Genomic DNA, 24,029 nt, shown 5'->3' on the forward strand with positions numbered 1-24,029 from the left:
CCTCTTGGTTTTGTTGATTGTTTCCTTTGCTGTGCAGAAGCTTTTTATCTTGATGAAGTCCCAGAAGTTCATTTTTGCTTTTGTTTCCCTTGCTTTTAGAAACGTGTCTTGAAAGAAGTTGCTGTGGCCGATGTCGAAGAGGTTACTGCCTATGTTCTCCTCTAGGATTTTGATGGATTCCTGTCTCACATTGAGGTCTTTCATCCATTTTGAGTTTATCTTTGTGTATGGTGTAAGAGAATGGTCGGGTTTCATTCTTCTGTATATAGCTGTCCAGTTTTCCCAGCACCATTTATTGAAAAGACTGTCTTTTTTCCATTGGATATTCTTTCCTGCTTTTTCAAAGATTAGTTGACCATAGACTTGAGGGTCTATATCTGGGCTCTCTGTTCTGTTCCATTGATCTATGTGTCTGTTTTTGTGCCAGTACCATGCTGTCTTGGTGATTACCGCTTTGTAATATAGCTTGAAATCAGGCAACGTGATGCCCCCAGCTTTGTTTTTCTTTTTCAACATTTCCTTGGCTATTCGGGGTCTTTTCTGGTTCCATATAAATTTTATGATTGTTTGTTCCAGCTCTTTGAAAAATGCCATTGGTATTTTGATTGGGATGGCGATGAAAGTATAGATTGCTCTGGGCAGCATAGACATTTTAACAATGTTTATTCTTCCAATCCATGAGCATGGAATGTTTTTCCATCTTTTTGTGTCTTCTTCAGTTTCTTTCGTAAGTGTTCTGTAGTTTCTTGAGTATAGATCCTTTACCTCTGGTTAGGTTTATTCCAAGGTATCGTATGGTTTTTGGTGCTATTGTAAATTGAATAGATTTTCTAATTTCTCTTTCTACAGTTACATTGTTAGTTTATAGGAAAGCAACTGATTTCTGTGCATTGATTTTGTATCCTGCCACATTACTGAATTGCTGAAGTCCTTGTTTCTATAGATTGTCTCTGTAAATTTCTGGTCTAAATTACTCTTGGGGTCTTTTGTCTTTTCTAGAACCCCCCCTCCCCCCTTAATATTTCTTGCAGGGCTGGCTTGGTGGTCACATACTCTTTCAGTTTCTGCTGGTCTTGGAACCTCCTTGTTTCTCCATCCATTCTGAGTGACAGCCTTGCTGGATAAAGTATCCTTGGCTGCATGTTCTTCTCATTTAGTACTCTGAATATGTCTTGCCAGCCGTTTCTGGCTTGCCAGGTCTCTGTGGACAGGTCTGACACTGTTCTGATATTCCTCCCTCTGTACATAAGAAATATCTTCCCCCTAGCCACTTTCAAGATTGTTTCCTTGGATCTAAGATTTGCAAATTGTACTATTATATGTCTTGGCATCAGTCTGTTCTCATTGATCTTGGGAGGGGGTCCTCTCTGCCTCTTGGACATGAATGTTTGTTTCCTTCCCCAGATTAGGGAGGTTCTCAGCTATGATTTGATCAAATATATCTTCTAGATCTCTCTGTCTCCACCCCCTCAGGGATCCCAATAATTCTGACATTGGAACGTTTCATTTTGTCATTAATCTCTCTCAGTCCGAACCCTTGGGCTTTAATCTGTTTTTCTAGTCCTCCTTGGTTTCCTTCTTTTTTATCATCTTATCTTCTAGCTCACTAATTGTTCTTCTGCCTTGTTTACCCTGACAGTCAGAGTATCCAGTTTAGGCTGCATTTCATTCATAGAATTTTTAAGCTCGGCCTGGTTAGATTTCATTTCTACCCTTAGAGATTCTATATTGTTGCTAATATTTTTCTCAGGCCTAGATACCGACTTCATTATTGTTGTCTGAAGTCTATTTCTAACATCTTGCTTATATCCATATCCATTAGGTCTGTGGCAGAGGCCACAGTCTCTGATTCTTTTCTTTGTTGGGGGTTTCTCCTCTTAGTCATTCTGTTGAGGGGTGGTTGAGGGAATGTACAGAGTCCAAAGTATTAACCACAACCCAAGCAAGATGTACCTGTTTTATAAGGACCTAAGGTTGTCATCCTCTTGTTCTTTCAGCCTGTCTTCTGGGGGAGGGGCCTGCTGCGCTGTTACTCAGGCAACCCTGCTTGGACAGAGTTGCCCTGCCCCCTCTTGGGGGGTTGGCTCAGTGAAAACTGGTTTCCAGGGGCTTTCATTCTCTGGCGGCTTTCCCTGGTGGCTTTCCCTGTCTCTTCCGAGAGTCAGAACAGAAGTGACCCCATCCAAACCTCTGTCTCAGAACAGAGAAATCGCAGTCTGCTCTTCAGTGAGCTCTCCAGGCCACACTGTCCCCATTTCTGTCTGCAGTGCTAAAAATCGCAGCCTCCCCGGTTGTCCACCCCACAGCAACACTCCTAGCGGTGGAACCCAGGGCCAGCACGTCTCTGCCCTTTGTGCTTCTAAAACCACAAGCCGACCCAGTTCAGGGGTGCGTGTACCCTCAGCTCCTGGATCCTGTCTGGGGGCTGCACTAAAGTCCTTTCCCCGCTGCTCCCGGTCTGCGAGTATGTGCCTGGTCCCCAGCACCAGAGGCTTTTGCACTCTGGTGTTATTTCACCTTCCCGGCGCCAACTTACGGCGGCTCCCTCTCCCTTCTGCTTATCTTCTGATATCTGTGTGCAGAATCACAGCTCCCCACTTCAAACCTCGAGACCGTCAGGAGATACCTATTTATTTTATTTTTAAAAATGTTTTTAAAGATTTTATTTATTTGGGGCACCTGGGTGGCTCAGTCGGTTAAGCGTCTGCCTTCGGCTCAGGTCATGATCCCAGGGTCCTGGGATCGAGCCCCGCATCAGGCTCCCTGCTCGGCGGGAAGCCTGCTTCTCCCTCTCCCACTCCCCCTGCTTGTGTTCCCTCTCTCACTGTCTCTCTCTGTCAAATAAATAAATAAAATCTTTAAAAAAAAAAAAAAAAAAGATTTTATTTATTTGAGAGAGAACGCACATGAGCGGGGGGTAGGAGACAAAGGGAGAGGTACAAGCAGACTCCACGCTGAGCTCTGAGCCTTATGTGGGGTTCGATCTCACAACCCTGAGATCATGACCTGAACCAAAGCAAAGAGTCAGATGCTCAACCGAATGAGCCACCCAGGTGCCCCAGTAATAATCATGTTTTAAGATGCTCAACCGAATGAGCCACCCAGGTGCCCCAGTAATAATCATGTTTTAAGCATGCTTTCCCATATATGTTCTCAGACAGCACAGCCACCCACAGAGATATACAAAGCACAAATTGATTCTGCCATTTCATTAATGACGAAAGACCTAACTAAAAGTTTATGGACTTAACCGGACTACATACATAGTGAATATAAAACCAGGAGTTAATCACATTTTATAATTTAGGCTTAAGCTCTAAGTTCTGCTTTTTATAATATGAACATTAATAGTATTAAAACAGGCCTTGTGAGTCAGAAGTGCTGTTTTCAAGCTGAAACATATAACATGGAGCACCTGAGCAGTGCAATAACTAGGGTAACAGTGAGTGCCAATGAAGGCAACAAAGAGGGCAAAGAGTAGTGCCATATCCAGCCTTCCAATTTATAAGGTCCTACTTAATATTTTATTTGATCCTCCAACAATTTTATGAAGAAATTATGATTATCCCATTTTATTTATTATTATTATTATTTTTTTTTTTTAAAGATTTTTTTTTTTTTTTTTTTTTTATTTGAGAGAGAATGAGAGACAGAGAGCATGAGAGGGAGGAGGGTCAGAGGGAGAAGCAGACTCCCTGCTGAGCAGGGAGCCCGATGCGGGACTCGATCCCGGGACTCCAGGATCATGACCTGAGCCGAAGGCAGTCGCTTAACCAACTGAGCCACCCAGGCGCCCCCATTTTATTTATTATTATTTTAAAAATATTTTAAGTAATCTCTACAACCAACATGGGGCTCAAACTCAGAACTCCAAGACCAAAAGTTGCACACTCCACCAACTGAGCCAGTCAGGCACCCCATTATTATCCCATTTTAAACAGTTTAGGAAATGGAATTGCTGAGAGCTTAAAATGTTTAAGGCCACATAGCTGGTAAGGGTTAAAGTTGGAGATTCAAACCTATGTCAACATATTACAAATCTCATATTCTTTCTATTAAACTTGATCATTCTTAGAATCATTTACCAAATTCTTAACCCTTTTTGTTTTCATTTGTCTCAATATATTTTCTAATTTCCCTTGTGATTTTTCCTTGACCCATTGGTTTTTCAAATGTATTGTTTAATTTTCACATATTTGTGAATTTTCCAGTTTTCCTTTTGCTGTTGATTTCTAGTTTCATTCCATTGTGGTCAGAAATAATACTTGGTATGATTTCAGTCTTCCTAAATTTCTTTTTTTTTCTTTAAAGATTTTATTTATTTATTTGAGAGAGAGCAAGCAAGAGAGCACAAGCAGGGGAAGCGGCAGAAGAAGAGGAAGGAGCAGGCTCTCTGCTGAGCAGGGAGCCCAATCAGTTTCCCATCAACTTCATCAGTGTTTTCTTCATATGTTTGAGTGCTTTGGTGTTAGGTGCATATATTTGTAACTGTCATATCTTCCTGATGAATTGCTCCTATATCACTATATAATGTCTTTGTCTCTTATGACAGTTTTTGACTTAAAGTCTATTTTGTTTGATATAAATATAGCCACCCCTGCTCTTTTTTGGTTACAATTTGCTGAAATATATTTTTCCATCCTTTCACTTTCAGTTTATGTGTGTCCTTATATCTCAAGTGAATCTCTTGTTGGATCTTATTTTTTGTTTTGTCTTTAATTTATCCAGGCAGTTACACTTCATCTTTTTTTTTTTTTAGATTTTATTTATTTGAGAGAAAGCATGAGGCAGGAAAGGGGAGAGGGAAAGGGAGAAACAGACTCCCCATTGGGCAAGGAGCATGACCTGAGCTGAAGGTAGATGCTTAACCAACTGAGCCGCCCAGGTGCCCACAGTTTATCTTTTGATTGGGAAATTTGATCCATTTATATTTAAAGCAATTACTAATGGGGAAGGACTTATGGTCATTTAGTTGTCTTTTAAAGATTTTATTTAGGGGCGCCTGGGTGGCTCAGTCGTTAGCGTCTACCTTCAGCTCAGGTCATGATCCCAGGGTCCTGGGATCGAGCCCTGCATCGGGCTCCCTGCTTGGCAGGAAGCCTGCTTCTCTCTCTCCCACTCCCCCTGCTTGTGTTCCCTCTCTCGCTATGTCTCTCTCTGTCAAATAAATAAAGAAAATCTTTAAAAAAAAAAAAAAAAAGATTTTCTTTATTTATTTGAGAGAGAGAGAGAGAGTGCAAGAGAGAGCATGAGCACAGGGGAGAGGAAGGAGGCTACTTGCTGAGCAGGGAACCTGACGTGGGGCTTTATCCCAGGACCCTGGGATCATGACCTGAGCCGAAGGCAGATGCTAACTGACTGAACCATCCAGGTGCCCCAAGATTTTATTTATTTATTGAGAGCACGCATGTGTGCACACGCAAGCCAGGAGAGGGGCAGAGGGAGAGGAAGAGAACCTAAAGTAGACTCCGCGCTGAGTGCAGAGCCCAACACAGGGCTCAGTCTCACGACCCTGAGACCATGACCTGAGCCAAAATCAAGAGTCAGATGCTTAACCAACTGAACCACTCAGGAGCCTCTATTTAATTGTCTTCTATATGCCTTGTAATTGTTTGTTTCTCTTTTCTTCTCTTGCTGCCTTCCATTGTATTTCATTAATTTTTTTCATAGTGATATGCTTTGATTACTTTCTCATTTTCTTTTGTGTATCTTCCATAGGTATTTTCTTTGTGGTAACCCTGAGGATTACATAAATAATCTTACAGTTATAACAGTCTATTTTAAAGTAAAAACAATTAACTACAGTCATTTACAAAAGCTCTCTTCCTTTACACATCCCTCCCCATTGTATGTTTTTGATATCATCAGTTACATCTTTTTCTTTGCCCATTAACATAGTTTTGTAGTTAGTGATATTTTATACTCTCATCTTTTTAAATTATGTACCAGAATTAAAAGTGAGTTACACACCACCATTACAGTATTACAGGATTCTGTATTCGTCTGTGTATTTACCTTTACCAGAAAGTTTTATATTTTTGTGTTTTTATTTTGCTGTCTCACATCTTTTTGTTTCAAATTGTATTTTTTTTTTTTTTAATTTTATTTATTTGTCAGAGTGAGAGAGCACAAGCAGGGTGAGCCAACGGGCAGAAGGAGAAGGTGGCTCCCTGCTGAGCAAGGAGCCTGATGCGGGACTCAATCCCAGGACCCGGGGAAAATGACCTGAGCCGAAGGCAGATGCTTAACTGACTGAGCCACCCAGGCGTCCCTCCCTTTAGTATTTCCTTAAAAAAAAAAAAAACTTATTACAGTGAGCACAAGGGGGGGAGGGGCAGAAGGAGAAGGAGAGAGAATCCCAAGCAGACTCTGCACTGGGCATGGAGCCCAACGTGGAGCTTGATCTCACAACCTTGAGATCATGACCTGAGCCAAAACCAAGAGTCAGACCCTTAACTGAGCCACTCGGGCACCCCTCCCTTTAGAATTTTTTATAGGGCAGATCTAGTGGTGATGAATTTCCTTAGCTTTTATTTATCTGGGAAGGTTTTTCTTATTCCTACGCTTTTGAAGGAGAGTTTTGTCAGATATAGTATTCTTAGTTGACAGTTGTTTTCTTTCAGTACTTTGAATATATCTTTCCACACCTTTCTGGCCTGCAAGGCTTCTGTTGAGAAATCTGCTGATACTCCTATGGGTGCTTCCTTGTTCATGATTTTTGTCTTGCTGCATTCAAGATATTTTCCTTGTCTTTGACTTTGGACGGTTTGATTATGTTTCATGTGTGGACCTCTTTGGGTTCATCTTTGTTGGAGTCCTTTGAGCTCATAAATATGGATGTACATTTTCTTCTTCAGATTTGGGAACTTTCCAGCCATTATTTCTTCAAATAAACTCTGCCCCCACCCACCCTTCCTTTTCTCCTTTTGGGACTCCCATAATGCATATATTACCGTGCTTGTCGGTGTTCCATAGGTCCCTTAGGTTTTTGTTTTGTTTTTTTACTTTCTTTTCCCCCTTCAATTAAAAAAAAAAAAGTTCCTCTGACTCAATTTCAAGTGATCTATCTTCAAATTCACTGATTTCTTTCTTCTACATGATCATGTCTGCTGTTAAACTTCTCTAGTGAATTTTTTATTTCAGTTATTCTTTTGCTCCAGAATTTCTGTTTGGTTCTTTTTTATAGTTTGTATTTCTTTGTTAATCTCATTTTGTTTATTATTTTTCTGGATTTCATTTAGTTATCTGTGTCCTCTTGTAACTCATTGAGTTCCTTATAAGGCTTTTATTTCAAATTCTTTGTCAGGTAATTAATAGACCTCCATTTCTTTAGGGTTGGCTTCTGGAGACTTAGTTTGTTCCTCTGATTAAGCCACACTTCCCTGTTTTCTTTGTATGTCTTGTAAAGTTTTTTGCTAGGATTTGAGCATTTGAGGAAAACAGCCACCTCTTCTAGTCTTTTTTAAGATTTTACTTATTTATTCATGAGAGACGGAGAGAGAGAGAGAGAGGCAGAGGGAGAAGCAGGCTCCCAAGGAGCAGGGAGCCTGATGCGGGACTCGATCCCAGGACCCTGGGATCATGACCTGAGCCGAAGGCAGATGCTTAACCATCTGAGCCACCCAGGCGCCCTCTTCTAGTCTTTATGGACTGGTTTCACACAGGAGAAGAACTTCACCAATCAGCCCAGGTAGAGACTCTAAAGGCTTTACAAACCTTTTCTGGGGATGCATCTTCTTTGAGCTTGTACATGTAATTTCCCAATTAGAGAGATTTGCTGTTTTCTTTTTCAGCAGCTTATAATTCCTTGCTTTCTCTGGTGTCTCTCTGTGGTACTGCACGTTCTCTGTTCTGCAACAAGCCACTCAGTTCTCCTTTGTCTTCAGTAGTTCCCAGGCATCCAGAGTATGCCAGATCCCTGTCAGCATTCTAAGGCAAGACAGAAACCAGTCCCACAGGCAAACCCTCAAAAGCCAGAATGTTGAACATATGTGCCACTCATCCCTTTCCCTCCCAAAGAAGAAGCTGCAAGTTGGGTGTTTTCTCCTGATCACACCAAGCTGTGCTGGCTTGGAGTAAGGGCTGTCAGTTAAATGTAATGGCTTTTTCTTCCCTACTTCAGAGCAGCTGTTCTTAGCTTCGTGCTTGCCTGGGGTACTGTCACTTTTTAACTAGTCTCTGGAATTCTCAGAAAGGCTTTCTGGACCGTAGATTATTATTAAGTCAGTGTCTTTGGGGGAATAAGATTTGGAGCTTCCTATTCCACCATCTTGCTGACATCACTCCAGATTCTTAAACTTTTTGAGTTGTGGGATCTTTGGTAATCTGATGAAAACTGAAACTTCCCTCTAGGAAAAACAGTACATATACATAAAATACAAAATACAAATTTTGGTAGAGTTGAATGTATACTCATGAACTCTGATTTTAACACCTTGATATAGCCCATACCCTGAGTGTTAATACAGTGGGTATGCATTACTTCAGTCCTACACATTCCAAAGAAAGGACTGGGCCTTGACCAGCTCCTGGAATATAATCTCTGAGCTTTTGGAATATCCTGCCTAATAAGAATATTTTTGTATATCTGAAGCCTTGGTCACATTGTATCAGTTTGACCAGATAGATCATGGTAACGTGACTTATGGTGAATACTTGTTTCTGTACACCTGAGACCCTAGGTCACACTATATCAGTTTGATCTATGTGGGGCTGGAGACTGTTAGGTAAGGTTAAGTAAGACATGCCTGTGTGACTGACTCCCAATAAAAATTCTAGACACCAAGGCTTAGGTGAGCTACCCTGATTGGCAACACTTTGCATGTGTTGTCACACATCATTATTGGGAGAATTAAGTGCTGTCTGTGAGACTGGCAAAGTACAGCTGGAAGCTTGCCCCTGGTTTCTCCTGAACTTGGCCCTATGTGCCTTTTCCCTTTGTTGATTCTAATCTGTATCCTTTCACTGTAATAAACCATAACCATGAATGTAACAGCTTTTTCTGAGTTCAACATGTCCTTCTCATGCATTATTAAAACTGAGAGTGGTCTTGGGGAAAATTTATGTTGAGCTAGCCAATCTATCATACTCATTGTTGCAGTAAGGCCACATGTCTCTCAGCACCAAGCAAGTTCATTTCAACAAATATTTAATGGATGCCTATCATTGCTAAGGGCAAGGAAGTACAATAACTCATAGATAAGTAAGATCATGCCTTGGGCTTAAACCTTAGCATAGCCCTCTCCAGCCTTCTAAATCTGTGGTAGAAATCATTCACATAGGAGATATTCTTTTCTTTCTTATTGCTTCCAGTTTATCTTACCCAGCATATCATTCTGTATCTTATCTTTTGCATTCTATATCAGGTTATACTTAAAGGGATACTTTTTTGTGTTTTGTTTTAATTGTTGAAATTAATTTATTTTTAAAAGTTAGATTTGTTGCGATAATAATAAATATTTATTGTAAATATACAATAAAATTCATTCTCTATAAGCATGCAGTTCTCTGAGTTTTGACAAATGTTTACCACATCAAGATACAAAACATTTTCTTCACCCTGAAACGTTTCCTCATGCTCCTTTTCAGGAAAGCCTCTTCACCTTCCTCGTCCCATGTTCCTGGCAACCACTGATCTGTTTTCTGTCCCTATGATTTTGCCTTTTCCAAGATGTCATATAAATGGAATTGTATGATATGTATTCTCTTGTGTATGCCTTTTCTTTTTTACCTACCACAGTGCTTTTATGATTGATCCATAGTGTTGCATGTATCAGTAATTTGTTCCTTTTTATTACCTAGTAATATTCCATTGTATGGAGGTACCACAGTTTGTTTTTCCATTCACCAATTGTTGGACATTTGGATTGTTTCCACTTTGGGGCTATTAGATGAATTAATCTGCTATTAACATATGCATTCAGGTGTTTGTGTGGATGTATGTTTTTGTTTCTCTTGAGTAAATACCTAAAAGCAGGATTGCTGTGTCACATGGAATAAATATGTTTATAGGAAATTGCCTAATGATTTTCCAAATGGCTTTGCCGTTTTGCATTTCCACTAAAGTATGAGATTTCCAGTTGTTATTTATCCTCACTACCACTTAATATTGTCAGTCTTTTAAAATTTTAGCCATTTACTAGGTGTGTGGTGGTAACTCATTGTGCTTTTAGTTCATATTTCCCTAATGACTGACAATGCTGAGCACCTTATGCTTATGCTTATTTGCCATTTTCATATTTTCCTTGGTGTAGTTCAAATTTTTTAATTGGGCAGTTTGTCTTCTTTTTATGGAATTATAAGTAGTCTTTATAATGTTCTGGATACAAGTCCTTTATCCCAAATGTGTTTTGCTATTATTATTTTCCTGAAAGTGTCTTTTGATGAATGCTCTCTAGCTTTTAGAGACAATTTATCAATGTTGTTAATGGTTTGTGTTTTTATCTCCTAAGAAGACTTTGCCTAGCACAGAGTCAGGTCTTTTTCTTATTTTCTTCTAAATGTTTTATAGTTTTGAGCCCATGCTTTAATAGCTCTCAGACTTTTTGGTTAGGACCTCTTTATTCTGAAAAATGAGCCAAAATGTATCTGGACATACAAAGGATCTAGAATATCCAAGAAATTTTGGATAAAGTAAAAAAGTTACTGATTTTCAAACAAAGTTGGAGAACTTAACCAGCGTATTTCAAGATGTACTATAAAGCTACAGCTTTGGAAGAGGGAGAGTCAAATACACTACTGGAACAGAATAGTATATAAGTAGACCCACAGATGAATGCTTTCTTGATTTACATCAGAGGTGCCACTGTAATTATAGGGGAATGATGTTGTAACGATGGATGTATATGGAAAAACATGAAGCCTGACTCTCAAAACTACACAAAATTTCTTATTTAAATGTATCATAAATTAAATTCAAAAGCTAAAACAATCCAACTTCCAAATAAAAGCATAGAAGAAGCCTGATACTGGGATAGGTAAAAGATTTTTTAATCCAGTCACAAAATGAAGCTAAACTAAAAAAGGAAAATTGATACATTGGACTTAATTAAAATTAAGAATATCTGATCATCAAAAGATATCATTAACAAAGTAAATAAATAAGCTATAGACTGAAGAAGAACTCATATACAAAATATATGAAGAACTACAAATCAAGCAAAAGACATTCAGTTTTAAAATGAGCAAAAGATTTGAACAAACATTTCGTGAAAGGATATTCAAGTGGCTGATTAACATATATAAAGGTAATCAGAATCCTATCAAAGAAATGCAAATTAAAACCACAGTAACACATACAGCAGAATGGATAAAAACAAGTTAAGCTGTCATTATCAAATGTTGCTGAGGTTATAGAGTAACTGGAACTCTCATACATTATTATTTGGCAGTTCCTTATAAATCCAAATATAAACCTACTGTGGGATCCAACAATTCCACATGCAGGCATATGCTCAAGAAAAAGTAGTTCATATGTCCACTGGAATACTGCTGGAATATTGCTGGAATACTACCAGCAATAGTAAAAATGAACAGACTGTTAATACACAGAATATGTCAAAAACACTATGCTGACAGAAAAAAAGCCAGTCACAAAAGCATACATACTATAAGATTCCATTCATATGATGATAGAAATCAGAATAATGGTTACCTCTGGTGTATTAGGTATTGATTAAATGAGGCACAAGGAGTCCTTCCAGGGTGTTGGAAATGGCCTATATCTTGAACCAGGTGGAAGTTACATTGTATATACATATGTAAAAAGCTGCATGTTTAAGGTTTGTGTGCGTTTTGCATGTAAATTATACCTCAGTAAAAAACAGTTTTATTTTTAATTTTTTAAAAGATTTTATGTATTAGAGAGCATGCATGTGCACAAACTGGGGGGAGGGGCAAAGGGAGAGGAGCAAGCAGACTCCCTGCTGAGTGTGGAGCCCCTTGTGGGCTCAATCCCAGGACCCTGAGATTATGAACTGAGCTGAAGTCAGACACTTAACTGATTGAGCCACTTAACTGATTGCCCCTATTTTTAATTTTTTAAAAGATTTTATTTTTAAGTAATCTCTACACCCAACATGGCGCTTGACCTCACAACCCTGAGATCAAGAGTTGCACACTCTACTGACTGAGCCAGCCAAGTGCCTCCAAATAATTTTAAATAAAAAAAATTTACTGAGGAACCCCAAAGAATCTTTGTTTATGTGAATTATATCTATGATATCTTACCATATTAGAAATTGAAATGGAGAAATTTTAGATAATTAACTCATTTTAAAATTATAACTTATTACATATTAAAAGTATCTTTATGAAAAATGACTATATTTTCTAAAACAAAACAAATTATAGGGGTGACTTGTCTTACATCTTTGCAAATTTGTTTAATGTCTGGCTTAAAGAAGACAGCTGGATGGATTCTCAAACCTGCTTCTGCAAATAATTTGTTAAGATATCATGTCATGCAGCCTTTTGGAAACTCTACTGTATGCGTACAGGAGAAAATGAGTAAAAAGACAAAAAGTGGCTTATAATAATAGTTTTGACCTCATGATCCTCTGAAAGAGTCTCAGAGCCCCTAGAGTGCCCCGTTCACTACACATTGGGAGCCGCTGCTCCCACCTGCCCACCTGTGCTGCCTCTTTAACATGTTGCTAGAAGAAAAGTGAAATATCCAAGTTTAGAATGGGGTTCATGTTAGCTACTGTTTATTATACAGCTTCATTAGTATCTTTCTCATTTTTCACAGTTCTGTCCCCTGTGTCCCTTACATTTTCAAGGTTCGATAGCTATGGAGATGAGGATATTTTTTCCTCTGTACACTGCTCCTCTGTAGTGGAGACCATATTCCAACAGCAGGTAGATGAAAGCACTAGAACACAAGAGCATGGCAGGAGCTGAGCTCCATTTCAAGGTTATCTTGATCACTCCACCCTCTTAGCATAATTATCGTCATAATTTGCTTCTAGAATGAGACTTTGTTTCATCTTTCAACTAACAGATCACCCCTGGGACCACATGGGAATCACTTTGAGCAGTGACTGAGTAACCTCAGCTGTCTCATATCAGTTCACATCACAGTCCTTTCCAGAGTCAGTGCTGCATTAAGGACCTTGACTTGGCACTCCCTTGCTTTCTTAGTGTGTTTTTAGTTAGTTTAAAGCTGCTGGGTACAGCCAGATGACTGTTAGCAAGATACTCGCTGACTTTCTAAAATGCATCTAATGTGAGGGAGTGGGACATATACTTCAGAATTTTTTCTAACATTTTATTGTGAAAAATTTCAAACATACAAGAAAGTTGAAAGAATTTTATAGCAAATATCCATATACTTACTGCCTAGATTTTACAATTTACATGTTACTATAGTTGCTTTATTACATATATGTATCTACTTATCAATCTCTATCCATTTCATAAATCATCTTATTTTTTATGCATTTCAAAGTAAGTTGTAGACATAAATACACTTCACCCCTTAACATTTCATGCATATATTTAACTAGAGCTTAATATTTGTTTACAGGGGTGTTTTTTTTTTAATTTTTTTTTTAAAGTTTTTATTTATTTGAGAGAGAATGAGAGAGCGCACATGAGAGGGGGGAGGGTCAGAGGGAGAAGCAGACTCCCCGCCGAGCAGGGAGCCCGATACGGGACTCGATCCAGGGACTCCAGGATCATGACCTGAGCCGAAGGCAGCCGCTTAACCAACTGAGCCACCCAGGCGCCCTACAGGGGTGGTTTTTTTAAAGGTAAAATTCCCATACAGTTTACCCAAAGTCTTGAAAACTTATGTCCACACAAAACCTGCACACAGATGTTTACAGCAGCTTTGTTCATAACTGCCAAATCTTGGAAGCAACCAAGATGCCCTTAGTAGGTGAATGGTTAAGTGAACTGTAGTATATCCAAACAATGGAATATTATTCAGCACTGAAAGGAAATGAGTTTTCAAGCCATGAAAAGACATGGAAGAAACTTAAATGCATATTATTAAGTGAAAGAAGTGAATCTAAAAAAAAAAAAAACTTTATATTGTATGATTTCAACCATATGGCATTCTGAAAAAGGCAAAACTATGAGGACAATAAAACGTTTGCCAGAGGGGCGAGTGGGGGATGGGGGTGGGAGCGAGATGGTGAATAGGTGGAACACAGAATTTTTAGAGCAGTGAAAATATTCTGTATGATACTGTAATGCTGAATACATGTCACTATACATTTATCCAAACCCATAGAATGTACAAAACCAAGAGTGAACCCAAATGTAAACCATAGATTTTGGGTATTTATGATGTGTCAGTGTAGGTTCATCAGTTATAACAAATGTACCACTCTGGTGATGATATTGATAATAGGGGAGGCTGTGCATGTGCAGGGGCAAAGGATGTATGGGAAATCTCTGTACCTTCCTCTCAGTTTTGCTGTGAACCTAAAACTACTCTAAAAAAAAAAAAAATTAAGTCTTTTAAAAAAAATTAGTCAGGAGAATGAGCTCTGTCTGTAAAAGACCGTGACTGCTGTTAATTAAAAAAAAATCACGTCCAGTGAAGTGGATAAATTGTGATTACACTATTTGGTGAATTCTGACAAACGCATTCACACAGGGATCCTACATTGAATTATAAAATATCACTATCCCAGCCAGAGAGTTATTTCATGGCCCTCCTCAGTCAGTCTGAGTACTACACTAGAGAGACAGCTCACCACACTCACCACACTCACCACACTCCCAGAGGCAGCAGCCTGTTTTCAGAATAATTTTTTAACCTAGCAAAATTCTTACTTTAAATTATTTGGGAAATCTCTGGATTACTTAGACCCATTGTTCATTACAGACTCTATAGAAGTCATAGAAAATTTCTAGTCTTTCTTTAGATGATAATAGATATTTTGTATATATGACTTTATTTCCTATAAGTCATTTTAAATTATGAAACAGGAGAACTGATCTTCAAGCAGCAAAGCATGTTCAATATAAGCATTTTATTTCCGTAATACTGAATTACATAGGGGACGCCTGGGTGGCTCAGTCGGTTAAGGGTCTTCCTTTGGCTCAGGTCATGATTCTGAGGTCCTGGGAATCAAGCCTCTTGTCCCGCTCCCTGCTCAGCGGGGAGTCTGCTTCTTCCTCTCTCTCTGCCCCACCGCCCCCACTGTGCACTCTCTTGTGCTCTCCCTTGCTCTCTCTCAAATAAATAAAATCTTTTAAAAAATACTGAATTACATAGATCTTGGAAAAATAATTTTAATGGGTAAAACTTCCAAAAGAAAAGAGAAAAACAGGTCACTATCACTCATTCCCATATATCAATAGTCCATTGAAGGCAAAGCTCTCAGTGTATTGTGCAAGGTGAAAAGGAAGCTCTCAGGCTTCAGAGTTGCAGGTTATTATTAAGCCCTGTGACAATAAACCAGACTGGCCTCAGGACCTGTTTCCCACATGATCACATTCAACATCAGCACTCCAGGCAGGTTGGAATCTTTCAGAGCTAGGGGAAAATACTTCTGCAGTGCTTAATCATACACATCTTGAGGCTTGAGGATAAACTTCTTATCAAAAGAAGGCTTGAATCCCAAACAAGTATTGAGTGGCTTGCTTATTACTTCTTTTGTCCCACTAAAATTATGTTGTAGTGCATGGATAATTGCACAAATGTTTATTTAGTAAGTCCTCCTATAGACCTATCCCTATGGAACATGTGAGGATGAAAACATGATTCCAAATTTCAAGGGGTTTGCAGTTGTTTGAGAGGAGGAATTTCCTCTGCCCTTCAATGTCCTTCTAGCTGGACTAAAAATCAAATTGATATGAAACAGATTAACAGGAGAGAATCAAATTTAATTTCATATATACCAGGAATCCACATAGATATAAAATTCCAAGACAATCAGGCAAATATATATGGCATTCTGAACTAAGGATGAAGGGATAGGGGTCTGGGACTTCAAAAGGAAGGAATGTAATTCACAGGAAGATGAAAAAGAGTAAATGTTTTGTAAACAAATGTTTGCTGGGCCACTGGGAAACAATGGGACGTAGAGGACTCTGATCAAATAGGCCTTGCTGGGTTCCTCTCCGTTTGCCATACCTAGTTCATCTCTCTCTTTTTTTTTTTAGGTTTTATTTATTTATTTGACAGCAAGAGAGCACAAGCAGAGGGAACGGCAGAGGGAGAGGGAGAAGCAGGCTCCCTGCTAAGGAACCTGACATGGGGCTCGATCCCAGGACCCTGGGATCATGACCTAAGCCAAAGGCACACACTTAAGCCACCCAGGCAACCCCCTAGTTCATTTCATAATGTAGTTATCTATGATAATAGCCTAGCTCTCTTCCTGGAGCAAGTCCTTGATCTAAATTCTTTTCAGGCAGTTGAGGGGGGCGGTAAAGAGCTTTTCCTGAGGGGTGCCTGGTTGGTTCAGTCAGTTAAGCATCTGACTTCAACTGAGGTCATGATCTGCTCCCTGCTCAGCAGTGAGTTTGCTTCTCCCTCTGCCCCTCCACCTGCTCATGCTGTCTCTCTCTCAAATAAATAAATAAAATCTTCAAAAAAAAAAAGTTTTTCCTGAATCTGCTGGTTTTAATTACTTTCTAACTCAAAATAACGCCCATGCCAAAGTGGCCCATTTAGGGGCGACCTGCTCTTTAATGCCTACACAAAGTAGTTCTGGGTTTTATGGGGAGAAATGGGAGCATTCTGACTAAGAGGTTGGGTATGATGGAAAGGGGACTTGTGGAAGAAGGAAAATTTGAACTAGACCTTAAAAGATTGGAAATTTTGACAAATATGGATGAGAAGAAAGAGCCAACCCTTTTTCATACTGCAGCCTGAATGACTTTTCTGAAGCACAGATCTAATCATTGCATTCCTCTATCTAAGGCCCTTCAGTGATGACAAATATTAACACTCACTTTGTTTTGTGAGATAATGGTACCCAGCACACGTGTAGTGGATGAGGAAACTGAGGCCCAGTAGGGACCATGTCATCCTCAAAGCCAGTGATTAATGGTACAACCAGACTAGAACTCAGTGCCCCTAGGGAATAGAAAGACTCTCTAAGCAGACTCTGCACCGAGCACAGAGCCCAACGCAGGGCTCAATCTCAATGCCCCTGAGATCATGACCTGAGCTGAAACCAAGAGTTAGATGCTTAACCGACTGAGCCACCCAGGAGCCCCATGGATGGGCTTTTAAAGGACATTATGCAAAGTGAAATAAGTCAGACAGGGAAAGATAAATAGGATGTCAGTTATATGTGGCATCTAAAAAAGCCAAACTCATAAAAACAGAAGAGTATAATGGTGGTTGGCAGGGGGTGAGGGGTGGGGGAAATGGGGAGATGTTGTTGTCAAAAGATACAAACTTCTAGTTATAAGATGAGTTAAGTTTGGGGATCTAATGTACAGGATGGTAATTATAAGTAATAATCTATTATAAACTTAAAAGTTGCTAAGAGAGTAGATAATAAATTTTCTCGCCACGAGAAAAATGATGATTAGGTGAGGTGATGAAGATGTTGGCTGACATTATAGTGGTAATCATTCCACAGCATGTGAGTATATCAGTCGATACTCTGTATACCTTAAATCTAAACAATGTTATATGTCAATTATATCTCAGTAAAGCTGGGAAATAAATACTTATATTGAAAAAGAAGAAAGGTTTAATATCAATGACCTAAGAAACTAAAAATGGAAGTAAACCCAAGATAAGCAGAAAGAAGAAAATAACAGAAATTAATATAGAGAAAACAAACCAGAGAGAAAATTACCAAAGCTACAAGTTGGTTCTTTGTAAAAAGAGCAACCAAATTGTTAAGCTCTAGCCTGATGGACCGAAAAAGGAAACATCAGTTACAGAATGAAAATACCAGAAATAAAAAGCAGTTATTACTGATAATTTCTAGCAAAATCTTGAGGAAGAAGTTACACTAATCTTAACACAAATCTTATCAGAGAATGGAGAAGGTAACACTTCTGAATTCATTTTATGAGGCCAGTATTACCTGCTATAAAGACTTGACAAAGACATTACAGAAAAAGACACTTATAGACCAATATCCCTTATGAGTATAGATGCAGAATACTTGTAGTTAGATCTGTCAAAGGATGAATAAAAAAGTAAGTAGAAATTTTTCTGGAGACAGAGTCAGTTCAGTATATGGAAGAAACTAAAACTAAGCAAAGAAGGGATAGTGGGCTCAGAAGGTAGTAAGGTACAAGTAATAAAAACAAATCTAGATTAAAACACCAGTGAGATTACCTTTTTTCCATCTCTCCAAATGAAAGAGATTTAAATCTATCAGCTGATACTAGTGAGGGGAAATGTGCACACATTATTGGGGGAATGTTATATATACAGCAAAACTTCTTGGAGGATGGTTTGGGAATGCCTATTAAAAGTGAGGATTCAAGGGGCGCCTGAGTGGCTCAGTCGTTAAGCGTCTGCCTTCGGCTCAGGTCATGATCCTGGGGTCCTGGGATCGAGCCCCGCATCGGGCTCCCTGCTCCGCAGGAAGTCTGCTTCTCCCTCTCCCACTCCCCCTGCTTGTATTCCCTCTCTCGCTGTCTCTCTGTCAAATAAATAAATTTTAAAAATCTTAAAAAAAAAAAAAAGTGAGGATTCATGGGGCACCTGGGTGGCTCAGGTGGTTAAGCATCTGCCTTCGGCTCAGGTCATGATCTCCAGGTCCTGGGATAGAGCCCCACATCAGGCTCCCAGCTCAGCGGGGAGTCTGCTTCTCCCTCTCCCTCTGTCTCTCCCCCTGCTTGTGCTCTCTCTGTCTCTCTCTCTTAAATGAATGAATAAAATCTTTTTATAAAAAAAAGTGAGGATTCAGGGGTGCCTCAGTGGCTCAGATGGTTGGGCATCTGCCTTTGGCTCAGGTCATGATCCCAGGGTCCTGGGATCGAGCCCTGCATTGGGCTCCCTGCTCGGCAGGGAGCCTGCTTCTCCCTCTCCCTCTGCTGTTCCCCCTGCTTGTGCTCTCTCGCTCTCTCTGTCGAATAAATAAAAACCTTTAAAAGTGAGGATTCAGTCCATGTACCTTCCATGTTTAGATCCAGCTTCTTAATATTGGAGAAGGGCAAACCCAAGTGAGCATAGGTGTTCATAATACAGTGTTAGATGTAAAAGAGCAGGTTTTATGCTAAACACTATATAAAACGTGATTCAATTCTTATGAATTATATTTATGTGTATGTCCATAGGAGGAAAAAAAAAGACTGTTCAAAAATATAAATAGTGATTGTTTCTGGATCTTGGAATTATATATGATTTTTATTTTCTTCATTTTGCTTGTTGGTGTTACCTGAACTTTAAAATTATGATACAGATTGTTTCTGTAGCAAAAAAAAAAAAAAATTTAAATAAATAAACAAAGGTCATTAAAAGGAAGAAAATTACTTAAGTGGTTAGAGGTACTGCCAGGTTAGCATATAGTCACCGAAAGAAGGGTTTTACTTATTTTGTTTTATTCCTAAACCGTTACAATTGGTCTTCATTCACCCTTATTGAAATCTTTATACTGTCATTTAATGGGTTGGGTTTGTCTTTTCTAGAGTATAGATACAAGCACTAAAAATCTCTGAAAGAAACCCAGATAAAAACTCTGAAAACTTAAATTGTTCTTTTATGTCAAAATCCTACTTTAGATACAGTTGGAGGTTCATTATCCAAGATATTGCAGATTGGAATTGTAACCCTGTCATGTTGCCCTGTCACATCTAGAAGGAACTGTTCATTGCCAGAAAGAAAAGCGCCTTCTCCAGCACTCATGGATCCCAGTTAGTGGTAAAACTGTTTCTTCACTTCCCCATTTGGTTACTTTTTGGTCTCTCTCTAGAGTCAACTTCAGAAGATTCCTGGATACCCATTTCCCTTCAGGTTGCCCTTCCCTTTCTCTGCCCATGTCTGCCCCATCCCAACCTGTGTTTCGGGTTCCACTGTGGACTGTAGGAACAGTCCCGGGCCTCATTTCTTCAGAGTGGAGCATATGCTGGACCAAAACACCTTTCTCTTAATGTTTCTGATAGCTCCCAGCACCTATTTCTATGACTTATGCTAAGTGGCTCTCTTTCGGAGTAGAAAAAGGAAGAAATACAGGGGTCCTGTGAAACAGGGAAGACTTCACTTCCACAAAGTCAAGCCACATACTAGACCTTTAGGGCCAACATAAGGGTTAATTGTATGTTTGGATGCTGCTAGGCTTTCACAATGTTCGGTGATAATGTACACTTTGTCTCAGAAAAAAAACTGTAATAAGGGAACTAAAATTTGCTTACAGAATTATAACATTTTATACTACACCAAGGGAATATTAGAGACAGTAGAGATGGTTGGATGTAGAAATATAAATATATATATATGGGTTAGTATACACATACATATTTACTAGCTCTGCTGAGAGGGCCAAACAGCAATGACACCCACCCCAGCCCAGAGATGAGCACATCTAATGCCCAGATCTTGGTTTCTTTTTCTTTTTTTTAAAAAAGTATGTATTTTTTTATTATGCAAACTATATGCCCAACCCTGAGACCAAGAGTCACATGCTCTACTGACTGAGCCAGCCAGAGGCCCCTAGATCTTGGTTTCTAATTCTATTCTCTAATAAAAGGAAACAGGGCTCCTTGGAGAAACAGCTGATTCTAGGACTGAAACAGGAAATACACAAGATGAGCCTTGTGTAAGGAAGAAAGTAAGGAGGAGTGACTCAGTGGCTCAGTCAGTTAAACCTCTGACTCTGGATCTTAGCTCGGGTCTTGATGTCAGGGTTGTGAGTTCAAGCCCCACATTGTGCTCATGAAACAAACAAAAACAACAAAAACAACACAAAGATGGCATATGCTAAAGGGCACAGGAGCCAACTGGAAGAGTTCCCAGTGGCCAAAACTGGAACAATTTAAACAATAAAGTAGGGAATTAAATTTGCCATCAGGATTAGAAAAATTTATACTGGGGCACCTGGGTGGCTCGGTTGGTTAAGCATCTGCCTTCGACTCAGGTCATGATCCCAGGGTCCTGAGATCAAGCCCCAGGTCAGGCTCCCTGCTCAGCAGGGAGTCTGCTTCTCCTTCTCCCTCTGACCCTCCCCTAGCTCATGCTCATACTGTCTCTCCCAAATAAATAAATAAAAAATCTTTAAAAAAACAAAAATTTATACTACACCATAGAATGTCAAAGAGACTAGAGATTGTCACATGTAGAAATATTATTATCCATTAGTGCAAAAGCCTAACAGTACCCAAGCAGGCACATAAACCTTGTGTCAACCCTAAAGGAGTATAATCCAAAGTGTAAAGTAAATATGCATGAGTCCATACTGATTTTTTTTTTTAAGATTTTATTTATTTATTAGAGAATGAGAGAGAGAGCAAATGAGAGGGGGGAGGGTCAGAGGGAGAAGCAGCCTCCCTGCCGAGCAGGGAGCCTGATGCGGGACTCGATCCAGGGACTCCAGGATCATGACCTGAGCCGAAGGCATTCGCTTAACCAACTGAGCCACCCAGGCACCCAGTCCATACTGATATTAATCAATGATCATGTAAATAAATAAAAAGAGAACAGACAACTCCCCTGTGCAGAACTCTACATAATTTATGTAAATACTTTGCTCTCAGTGGGGTAGACCATGACTTCCTGCTCTGTAGGTGTGGGCTTCACATAGTGACTTCCTTCCAACATTGAGAGTATGGAAAGGGGGAAAAAAGAGTCACTTTGCAGTGGGGAAATTTGACAAACACCACCTCAGCCTGGTGATCCAGGCCAACATCAGTAGTGAAATGTTGATAGTATGTACCCTTGAGTGGCTGTGATGAGAATGGCACTTTGTTTCTGTACTCTTTCTCCTAAAAACCCTAGTCTAAGCATGAGAAAAAGATCAGAAAAATCCTAATTGTGGGGCATTCTACAAAATACCTGGTTAGTACCTCAAACCTGTCAGAGTCATCAAAAATAAGGAAAGTCTAAGAAACAAGAAGAGCCTAAAGAGATGTGATGGCTAAATGTTAGGTGCTATTCTCCATGGGATCCTGGGACAGAAAAAGAACATTAGGGAAAAACTAAGGAAATCTGAATAGTTAGGACTGTAGTTAGTTAAGTATGTTGCCATGTAATGTAAGATGTTAATAATAGGGGAAACTAGGTGTGGGGTACATGGGAACTCTGCTTTCTGCTCACTTTTTCTGTAAATCTAAAACTTTTTAAAATAAGTTATTTTTAAAAATCATGAGAAATCATACCTAAAAAAAGATAGAAAATTAGTCCAAGTAAAGTTTTTTGTTTGTTTGTTTTTTTGTTTTTAAAGATTTTATTTATTTATTTGACAGAGAGAGACAGCAAGAGCAGGAACACAAGCAGGGGGAGTGGGAGAGGGAGAAGCAGAGCCTGGTGCAGGGCTGGATCCCAGGACCCTGGGATCATGACCTGAGCTGAAGGCAGACGCTTAATGACTGAGCCACCCAGGCACTCCCAAGTAAAGTTTATTTTATTTTATTTTATTTTTTATTTATTTTTTATTTTTTTAAAGATTTTATTTATTTATTTGACAGAGAGACAGCGAGAGAGGGAACACAAGCAGGCGGAGTGGGAGAGGGAGAAGCAGACTCCCTGCTGAGCAGGGAGCCCGATGCGGGGCTCGATCCCAGGACCTTGGGATCATGACCTGAGCCGAAGGCAGACGCTTAACGACTGAGCCACCCAGGCGCCCCCCAAGTAAAGTTTATTTTAAAAAGGACTGCTACATATTAAGCCCCAAAGGCTTATTTCTTTTACATAAACCTATGCATATTTAAAAAAATTATAGTGTGATTATTTGCTCAACCCAGAAATGTCACTTTTTAAAACCCAACAAAAATATTTACAAAGCACACAAAATATATGTAAAAATTAATCATAGTTGTTTGTAGAAAGCAAAACATGGGGCACAATTTACCTGTCCATATATTGGAAGGCGATTGTATGGTATTGTGGTTGGCAGAATTCCAAGATGAAGCCTCAATGACCCTACCCTTGAGTGTGGGTGAAACTTGGTACGGGATGGATTCTATTCCCATGATTAGGTTGTCAGATGGCACAGCTGACCTTCAGAAAGAGAGGTTATCCTGAGTGGCCCTGACCTAATCAGATGACTCCTCAAAAGGACTCAGCTCTTCCTAAAAGAACCGTGAAGCTTAAGGTGTATTTGTTACTGGCTTTGAAGATGGAGGGGATCACATTGTAAGGAATGAAAGAAAGCTCTAGTAGCTGAGTGGCCCCAGTTGACAGCCAGCAAGGAAACGAACTTCAGTCCTGAAACTGCAAGGAAGTGAATTCTGCCAACAATGTGAAAGAGGTTGGAAGAGGACCCCGAGTCTCAGATGAGAGAGCAGCCCTGGGAGACCCTGAGCAGAGGACCAGTCACTCTGTGCCAGACTCCTGACCCACAAGAACTGTGAGATAACAACCTTCTATCATTTAACCTGCTAATTTTGTGGCGATTTGTTACACAGCAATAGTAACCAAGGGATATCCAGGCTGTACTATGCAGCCAGTCAGACCAGTGGGGCACATCTGCATATATCGACCCAGAAGGAAGCCCATGATTACTGCCGATTGCATAAGGGAAATTGCAAAAATTATATGTAGCATGATCCTGTTTTATAAAATTAAAGAAGTTTGTGAATGGCAGAAAGTCTGGAATGATAACACCAAAGTGCTAGCTGAGGAGTGGGATTTAACAGAAGGAACTTTCAGTTAACATACACATTTCTATGGTGCTACAGAGTTTGTTTTGGTGGAGGGTGTTCTTATTTTATTTACAAGGAGCATGCATTTTGTTTCTAACTAAAAAGACAAACCAAATCAAACCTTTAACAACCCTCTACTGACCCTCAGAATCGAGTCCAAACTCAGTAACTTACTGAGGCCCCTCTTGATCCAGCTCCACTGGCCTCCAGGCCTCTGCCACCTCTCCCCCAGCCTCCTTCCAGTCCCACCTGCCCCTGAAGCTCCAGCTCCAGGGACTCCCTGTGCTCTGCCTTCTGGACTT

The 24,029-nt window shown here is 39.7% G+C and overlaps 1 long non-coding RNA gene across 3 annotated transcripts in view; it reads left to right on the plus strand.

Moving 5' to 3' along the window:
- The window catches only part of LOC118555194 (uncharacterized), a 96,503-nt gene that overhangs the window by 28,167 nt on the left and 44,307 nt on the right, over positions 1-24,029 (plus strand). Inside the window, exons 2-3 of one of the 3 annotated variants that reach the window (XR_013443470.1) lie at positions 100-195; positions 19,654-19,792. The exons of the other annotated variants lie outside the window; for them this stretch is intronic. This is a non-coding gene — a long non-coding RNA (uncharacterized LOC118555194). The remainder of the gene's footprint in view (positions 1-99; positions 196-19,653; positions 19,793-24,029) is intronic. 3 annotated transcript variants of the gene reach the window in all.

This window comes from Halichoerus grypus, chromosome 13 (genome assembly GCF_964656455.1).
Source record: "Halichoerus grypus chromosome 13, mHalGry1.hap1.1, whole genome shotgun sequence".
In the NCBI taxonomy this organism is placed as follows: domain Eukaryota; kingdom Metazoa; phylum Chordata; class Mammalia; order Carnivora; family Phocidae; genus Halichoerus; species Halichoerus grypus.